This window comes from Neofelis nebulosa, chromosome X (genome assembly GCF_028018385.1).
Source record: "Neofelis nebulosa isolate mNeoNeb1 chromosome X, mNeoNeb1.pri, whole genome shotgun sequence".
NCBI lineage: Eukaryota > Metazoa > Chordata > Mammalia > Carnivora > Felidae > Neofelis > Neofelis nebulosa.
In genome coordinates, this window is record NC_080800.1 from 20,189,352 (window position 1) to 20,197,850 (window position 8,499).

An 8,499-nucleotide genomic window follows, 5' to 3' on the forward strand; every position below is an offset into this window, starting at 1 on the left:
TGCCCTCGAACTAGCTGTATACAGTTTGAGTCAAGAAATGATGTGCAAATTAGTCCCTGGAATTTTTATTCAATTTTGATTTTCCTTCATTTTTGAAAAGCATCTGAACAGGTCATGCTTAGCATAAATATCAGAATTCACAGAAGAAAAGGTTGCTCTTGAGTCAGCTTCCAGTTCCTTTTTTTTTTTTAAACTGGCATGTTGTCTTCACAGAGCACCTTGTGATAGACCTATTCTAAATTATAATAAAAATAATAATGAATTTTTTGCTACAGTAGGCATGACATAGCATACCTAATCATTATCCAGGATCCTAAGGACCTGGGGCAGAACGTTGTGCATGCTTTCAAGTTGTATGTGAATATTTTTCAAATATTAAAATTGTTTTGAGGAATATTCATCAATTTCCTTTTGAATTGATAATTTTATTCCTGATATAGTATAAATTATTGATACTTCTTGTGATCTAGGCTATTGGATTATATCAAACCTTACCAGCAGCTATGATAATTAAACAAAGTGTATTCTTTATTGAACTATAAAAATACAATTTTTTATTTGGTTTAAAATTTAAAATGTGAAGATCGACTGCTGATTTAACTCAGGCAAAGCAGCCTATAAATGGATCTCATTTGCTTTTATTTTTTTTTTTTTTTTTTTTTTTTTTTTTTTTTTTTTTTTTAATTTTTTTTTTTTCAACGTTTTTTATTTATTTTTGGGACAGAGAGAGACATAGCATGAACGGGGGAGGGGCAGAGAGAGAGGGAGACACAGAACCGGAAACAGGCTCCAGGCTCCGAGCCATCAGCCCAGAGCCCGACGCGGGGCTCGAACTCACAGACCGCGAGATCGTGACCTGGCTGAAGTCGGACGCTTAACCGACTGCGCCACCCAGGCGCCCCTCATTTGCTTTTAAAACATCCTCTCTTTTTAAAAAAAATTTTAAATGTTTATTCTTGAGACAGAGACAGAGCATGAGCGTGGGAGGGACAGAGAGAGAGGGAGACACAGAATCCAAAGCAGGCTCCAGGCTCCGAGCTGTCAGCACAGAGCCCGACGGGGAGCTCGAACTCACAAACTGCGAGATCATGACCTGAGCCGAAGTCAGATGCTTAACAGAATGAACCACTCAGGTGCCTCATAAACATTCTCTCTCTCTTTTTTTAAATGTTCATTTACTTATTTTGAGAGAGCACGAGATGAGGATCGGCAGAGAGAGAGAATACCAAGCAGGCTCCGTGCTGTCGGCACAAAGCCTGATGTGGGGCTCGAAGTCACAAACCGTAAGATCATGATCTGAGCCAAAATCAAGAGTCGGACGCCTAACGGACTAAGCCATGCAGGTACCCCTGTTAAAACGTTCTCTTAAATGATAAGGAATATTGGAGTAAATGCATATGATTCCCACTAGAATATATTTAATATAAACATGTACTCTTCACTATAATATATTATCATTTGATATCCAAAATTAGAATGGACAATCCTCTTGTTTTCAGACCTTGTACTGGACACTGGTTGAATAGAAAACACATATTTGTCCTCATGAGTCATATGTACTGTCATTCATTAAATTGGGAGGCAGTCCCTCATTCAATCAAATGTATATCCGGTTCAGTCTATCCATAGTATGTGTAACAACAAAACTAAGGAAGATTTGAGATAACAAGATGAAAGAAGAAGACAAAGGAAGGACAGAGTCTTTACATTTCAGGGCACCCACTTCTCCTATTTCATTGGCTCTGACTTTGTCCCACTGCAATGCCTCGCTACAAGGGAGACTGGGAAATGTACACTTGTTTGGGGCAGATATGTACCCAACTAAAATTCTATTGTTATAAAAGAAAAGGATAATGGATGTTAAGGCATAAGTAGCATCAGCTGCCAGACAGAGATCATGTCTTCTATTGATTATCTTAACTCACATTAAACGGTGTAACCACATCACAGAAAATCTTTTTAAAGGTAGAATTACACATGATCTCATCACTATAACAACTGTTTTCATTTGCTTTTATCTTTCTAATCTAAATACACACATATTTGGGGGCACCTGGGTGGCTCAGTAGATTAAGTGTGTGACTCTTGGTTTCAGCTCAGGTCATGATCTCACAGTTTGTGAGTTCAAGCTACACATAGGGCTCTGTGCTGGTGGTGAGGAGCCTGCTTGGGACTCTCTCTCACTCTCTCTCTCTTTCTCAAAATAAATGAATAACTTACAAAATAAATACACACATATGTTCACATGGTGGTAATCATAAGTAACTTACAGATTTAAAATTTTTACTTAATATTATATCTAAACATGGTGCATTTAAAAAATAATTGTTAATGGCCACATGGTAGCCCATTGGGTTGATGTGGCATAATGTACTTAACCATACCCATATCATTGGATATTTCAGTGATTCTCATTTTTCACTGTTGTTGGTGATTAACACTAGAGTGAACATGTTCATACAATCTTTTTACTTTTGGTTATCTTTCTGTTACTTATTTTTAACCTAATTGCCCTGTAATCAGAGAACATAATTTGATACCAATTCTGGGAAACTTACTGACTTTATAGCCAAGTACATAGTCAGTTTTCATTCATGTTTCTTGCACTCTTAAGAAAAAAGTGCAGGGGCTCCTGGGTGGCTCCGTTGGTTGAGCATCTGACTTCGGCTCAGGTCATGATCTCGCGGTTTGTGAGTTTGAGCCCCGCGTCGGGCTCTGTGCTGACAGCTCAGAGCTGGAGCCTGCTTCAGATTTTGTGTCTCCCCGTCTCTCAGCCCCTCCGCTGCTCATGCTCTGTCTCTCTGTGTCTCTCAATAATAAATATATGTTAAAAAAAGAAAAAAAAAAGAAAAAAGTACACATTTTCTGTAGTTGGATACAAGTTTCTATTTGTGTCCTTTTGATTGAGCATGTTAATTGTATTATTTACATTTTCTATATACTACTAATTTTTGGTCTGCATGACAACAATTAGTGAGCAAGGTATATATCAGTGTTTTCTCCTCATAATTCTGTCAATTTCTGCTTTATGTTACTTAAAGATATCATCGGATACATCTATAATTTCAGAATGAGTGTCTCTTCCTGGCAAGTTGAACGTTATCTTTATGTAGTTACTATCTTTATTCTTAATAACACATTTGCTTTGAGGACAATTTTGCCCAATATGGACAGTCACTCCAGCTTTCTTCTGCTTAGTGTCTACCTGGAATATCATTTTCCATCTTTTTGTATTTTCAACCTTTTTATGTGTCAGGGCCTGGCTAGACGCTCACCCATTCCATTTCTTCTTCCTGGGAAAACACAGGACCACATTGCCCAGCTCTCTGCAGTTATGTTGGGACCACTGAGGCATGTGGGCAGAAGAGATCTATGCCACTTCTAGGCTTGGCCCCTAAAATGTCATGCATAGACTTATATGTGCTCTCTCATATAAGGCAAGGCAAAGGCAAAGAACTCCAAGATGGCAGAACTAGGATCAACAGATCCCAGATTCCTATGTCACTGATGGAAGGAATGACAGCCAGAGCAGCAACCTGGCCTAATGAACTATGATGTGAGCAAAACTTAAACCTTGTTGTGTTAAACCCCAGTGATCTTAGGGGTTGTTTATTCCAGCAGGTAATATTAATTAAAAAAAATGTTTTTAGGGGCCCCTGGGTGGCTCAGTTGGTTAAGCGTCCGACTTCACCTCCGGTCGTGATTTCACAGTTCGTGGGTTTGAGCCCCGCGTCAGGCTGTGTGTTGACAGTTCAGAGCCTGGAGCCTGCTTCAGATTCTGCGTCTCCCTCTCTCTCTGCCCCTCCCCTGCTCATGCTCTCTCTTTCTTTCTCTCTCTCAAAAAAAAATAAAGACACATTAAAAACATTTTAATTTTTTAAGAGTTTATTTATGTATTTTGAGAGAGACAGAGACAGTGTGAGCTGGGGAAGGGCAGAGAAAAAAATCCCAAGCAGGCTCTGCACTGCTGGTGCAGAGCCCGATGCAGGGCTTGATCTCACAATCTGTGAGGTCATGACCTGAGCCGAAACCAAGAGTAGGACACTTACCCGACTGGGCCACCCAGGTGCCCCATTAATTATTTCTGATATACCAATGTCTTTGTATTTTAAGTTCTCTAGGATATAGCAGATATCTGGATTGTTTTGTTTTGTTTCATTTTAGTCCAATCTGAGGCTATCTTTCTTTTCACTGGTGAGTTTAGATCATTTACACTTTTTTTGTGGTTTTAATTAATTGTCGGTATGTGGAATTCTGTTTGCCAATTTACTTTGTAATCTCTATCCTGCTTTTTCTATATCTTCCCCCCTTCTTATTTTCTCTTAGATTATTGTTTTCATTCCACATTTCTCCTCTATTGTTTTGGAAGTAAGACACTCTTTTTCTCTTGTTAGTGATTATTGTTAAATTTCAGCATGTGTACTGAAAATCTAAGTCAACAGCTCCGCCCTCCGTCCCAAACTATCCAGGGGCCTTAGGATGGCTAATCACCATCCTTTTGTCTTAAAAGTTATTGTTACTCAATATTTTAGCACCATCTTATTAACTTCCAAATCAGACATTATTGTTGTTGTACAAATCTCAGACTGTCCTCCTGGGATCGTGTTTTTCTTTATCCTAATGTATACTTTTAAAAGTTCCCTTAATGAGCCTCTTTTGGTGATAACTCTCAGGTTTGGGTTTTCTGAAAAATGCCTTCATTTCACCCTATTCTTAAATACATAATTTAAGTAGGTATCAAATTCTACCTAGACAATGGTTTTCTCTCAGCAAACCAGTCTAGTTGTTGCTGCCAGACTAGTTATTGTTCCTTTTAGATGATCTCTCCTTTCTCTCTGACAAGCTTAAAAATTTTCTGTTTGTACCTTGTGCTCTTCAGTTATGCTACAGATTGATTCTTCTGCATTCTCTCTTCTACCTCCATTTTGTCTTACTTTACTGTCCTTTGAGACAGAGGTCCTTTATGCAGAAGTCTCCATCCCAATTCACTACCTTCCCTGAGTCCAGCATCTTGTCTCCCACACACTCTTTAATGAGGTCATTAAAACCCAAGACTTGGGGCGCCTGGGTGGCGCAGTCGGTTAAGCGTCCGACTTCAGCCAGGTCACGATCTCACGGCCTGTGAGTTCGAGCCCCGCGTCAGGCCCTGGGCCGATGGCTCGGAGCCTGGAGCCTGTTTCCGATTCTGTGTCTCCCTCTCTCTGCCCCTCCCCCGTTCATGCTCTGTCTCTCTCTGTCCCAAAAAATAAATAAAAAGCGTTGAAAAAAAAAAAAAATTAAAAAAAAAAAAAAAAAAAAAAACCCAAGACTTTAGGTTCCTGAGAGTGGCGAATGTGTTTGTAGTCATCAGTCATGACCACAGTTAGTTTGGAGCTCCCTCTGTTTTTTTCACTCCTGAGGATTTTCCTTCTTACAAGCCCAACAATACATGTTAAAAGATGCTTTTTCTGGGGGCGCCTGGGTAGCTCGGTCGGTTAAGCATCTGACTTTGGCTCAAGTCCTCATCTCACAGTTCAGGAGTTCGAGCCCCGTGTCGGGCTCTGTGCTGGCAGCTTGGAGCCTGGAGACTGCTTTGGATTCTGTGTCTCCGTCTCTCTCTACCCCTCCTCTGCTCGTGCTCTGTCTCTCAAAAATAAATAAACGTTAAAAAAGAAAAGTTGACCTTTAAAAAAAAAGATGGGGTTTTTTTTCTGTATTTTTTTTGACTTTCTATGGTTTTTGCGGTGGAATGGTTCAGAATATTTAGCCCACCATTTTCTCATTAGTGAAAGTCCACATCGTCGCTTCATTCTATTGAATTCTATCCTCAGGATAAAATCTTGAGAGTGGCACTACTTACCACATCAGAGATTTTAAACATTCTTATAGCTGTTCATACGCATTGTCGGATGGCTTTCCAGCCATTCTCTTTGTGAGTGGTGACCACTATATTTGTTTGTTTATCCACTTCACGGAGGCAGAGTGGTATCAAAGAAGATGGGCTTTAAATCAACCAAATTTGGCTCTCCCTCTCCTCATCCCATCTTTATCTATCCATCCGCTAGTCACACGTATAGAGATTAGAGAAATTCTTTCCTAAAAAGTTTGGTTGTGCTTTGAGATGCGAGAGAATTACGAAAGAAGGCATCATTTGAGAAGGAGAGAATGAAGATGCATATAGAAGAACTTCTGGTTAATAATGCTGGCTTTACTATCTATCTTAGTTTCAGCTCCACCCTCAAGCCCCAATAAAATAACAGTAAAGAGATTTTTTAAGGCGTAAACCTTCAATAATAATAGCAGAGAGAAGAGCGACAAAATTTTGTCGGTTGGAAAACTTACAAGTGGTAGTTGACATGGCAGGCCTGAGAAACTGTATCTTAAACTGACCTTGAGGAAAGCTAAGAAACAAAGCACTTTATACCATGGGACCCCCCGCAAGACTCAGGAATTGGCAGTAACAAACTAGTTACCTTTGGAAGTGAAGGGTGAAGGAAAAGGACTTGGCTGAAAATCTGTGTAAGCAATTAGAACTCCAAGTCCCTGTTATGGGTTGAAATGTGTCCCGTCCTCTCCCCCAGAAAAGATATTTTGAAGTCCTAACCCTCATTACCTCAGAATGTGACCTTACTTGGAAAGAGAGGTGTGGCAGATGTCATTAGTTAAGATGAGGTCATACTACAGTAGGGTGGGCCCCTCATCCATTAGGACTGGTATCTTCAACAGAATCAGTTAAAGTAGGAATTGAAATGGTTGCCTCTAAGGATCAGGAAATGGTGGAAAGAGAGGCAGAGTCTAGTAGATTTTACACTTATCATTGTAGAGCTGTTTGACATTTAAAACTCTCTGCAAGTATGCATTTGATTTTAAAAACCAAAAAAAAAAAAAAATTTAACACAAGAGAGCAGAATTGTTGGGACGAAGACATGAGTGTGCCAGAGTAGGTCATGCTCAGCTGGCTCAAGCTGGTTGTGAAAGTTCTGGAAATTTCATAAGCCACTTGTTAAATACAGCCATTATTAAAAATGACATTGTATAAACTTACAATGAAGTAAACTATCATATTAAATAACAGTTAGTTATTCAAAACTCATCACTTGCTAATTATTTTACTACATTTTACTATGACCCTCTAATCTCAATGTCGTTTATATGTATCGCATCTGTCTGGTAGAAATGCTAAAACAGCGTGCTATTGGACATCTCTTCTCCCTTCTGTGTTGTGCTCTCATGTTGGCTGCTGATTTCTTAAACTTTTTAGTTAAGTATAACACATTTGTAGAAAACCGTGTAAAACAAATACACAGTTTAATGAATTACTGTAGGGCAACAGAACTTTGTAAGTGCCACCCATGTCGGCAAAAGCACCATGGCTGACCACCCCGGCAGCTCCCCACTTGCTCCCCATCTCCTGCGAGTAGTCACAATTCTGACTTTGATGGTAATCATGTCATTGCTTTATAGTTTCGTCACGTAAACATGCATCCACAAATGACAAACACTACGCTTTTGTTTCGCCTATTATTTTTATATGGCTTTTACCTCTTCTTAATCTGTGGGTCCCCCGTCCACCTCTTTTCCCCCCTTACAGTTTATTGACAAACTGGATTGTTTATCTGTAGCATCTCCCATGATCTGAATTTTGCTGATTGAATTCTTCTGGGATAGGTTAACATGTTCTTCTGCCCTCTGTGTTTCCGGTGACTTGGTAGGTGTTTCTAGACACTTGCTCTTTATTATTAACAACAATGACAACCAAAATACTAATTCAGCAACTATGTACTGAACATTTACTAAATGTCTGAATGGGGCACTATGAAAATCTTTTTAATTTTTAACTAATTTTTTAAAGACTTTCATTATTTCAGGCAACTGACAGAATCTTCTTGAGGGACAAATTGTTACAGTTCACGCTGTAACGTTAGCTTGGTTGCCAAATCAGAAGGCATCTCCAAAAGCGGTAGTCCTTATGTGCAAAACATATATTAACTAACAAAGGGAATCTTGGTAATAGTATAGAATTCGTGCAGCAATGCCTCCCCGAAGAAATTATTAACTGTTGAACCGCTTGTACAGAAACCTCTGTTTTCAAGGCTGATTTTAGCGCTAGTACATTTGCCAGGCACTGCTGCCGATGATTGCAAATTTCATAGGAACTATTTGTAGGGACTCAGCAATAAAGGATTTTTAAAAAGAAAAGGAGGAGGGGCACCTGGGTGGCTCAGTTGGTTGAGTGTCCGACTTCGGCTCAGATCATGATCTCACAGTTCGTGGGTTCAAGCCCCGCGTCAGGCTCTGTGCTGACAGCCTGGAGCCTGCTTCAGATTCTGTGTCTCCTTCTCCCTCTGTTCCTCCCCCGCTCACACTCTGTCTCTCTCTCAAAAATAAATAAAGATTTTTTTTTAATTACAAAAAAAGAAGAGGAGGAAATTTCATTATATATTTCTAAATAATCAGAATCTTAAGTTTAAAAAAGGACACCGAATAATAAGGTTTTATAACTTGCTGCTCTCTACAACT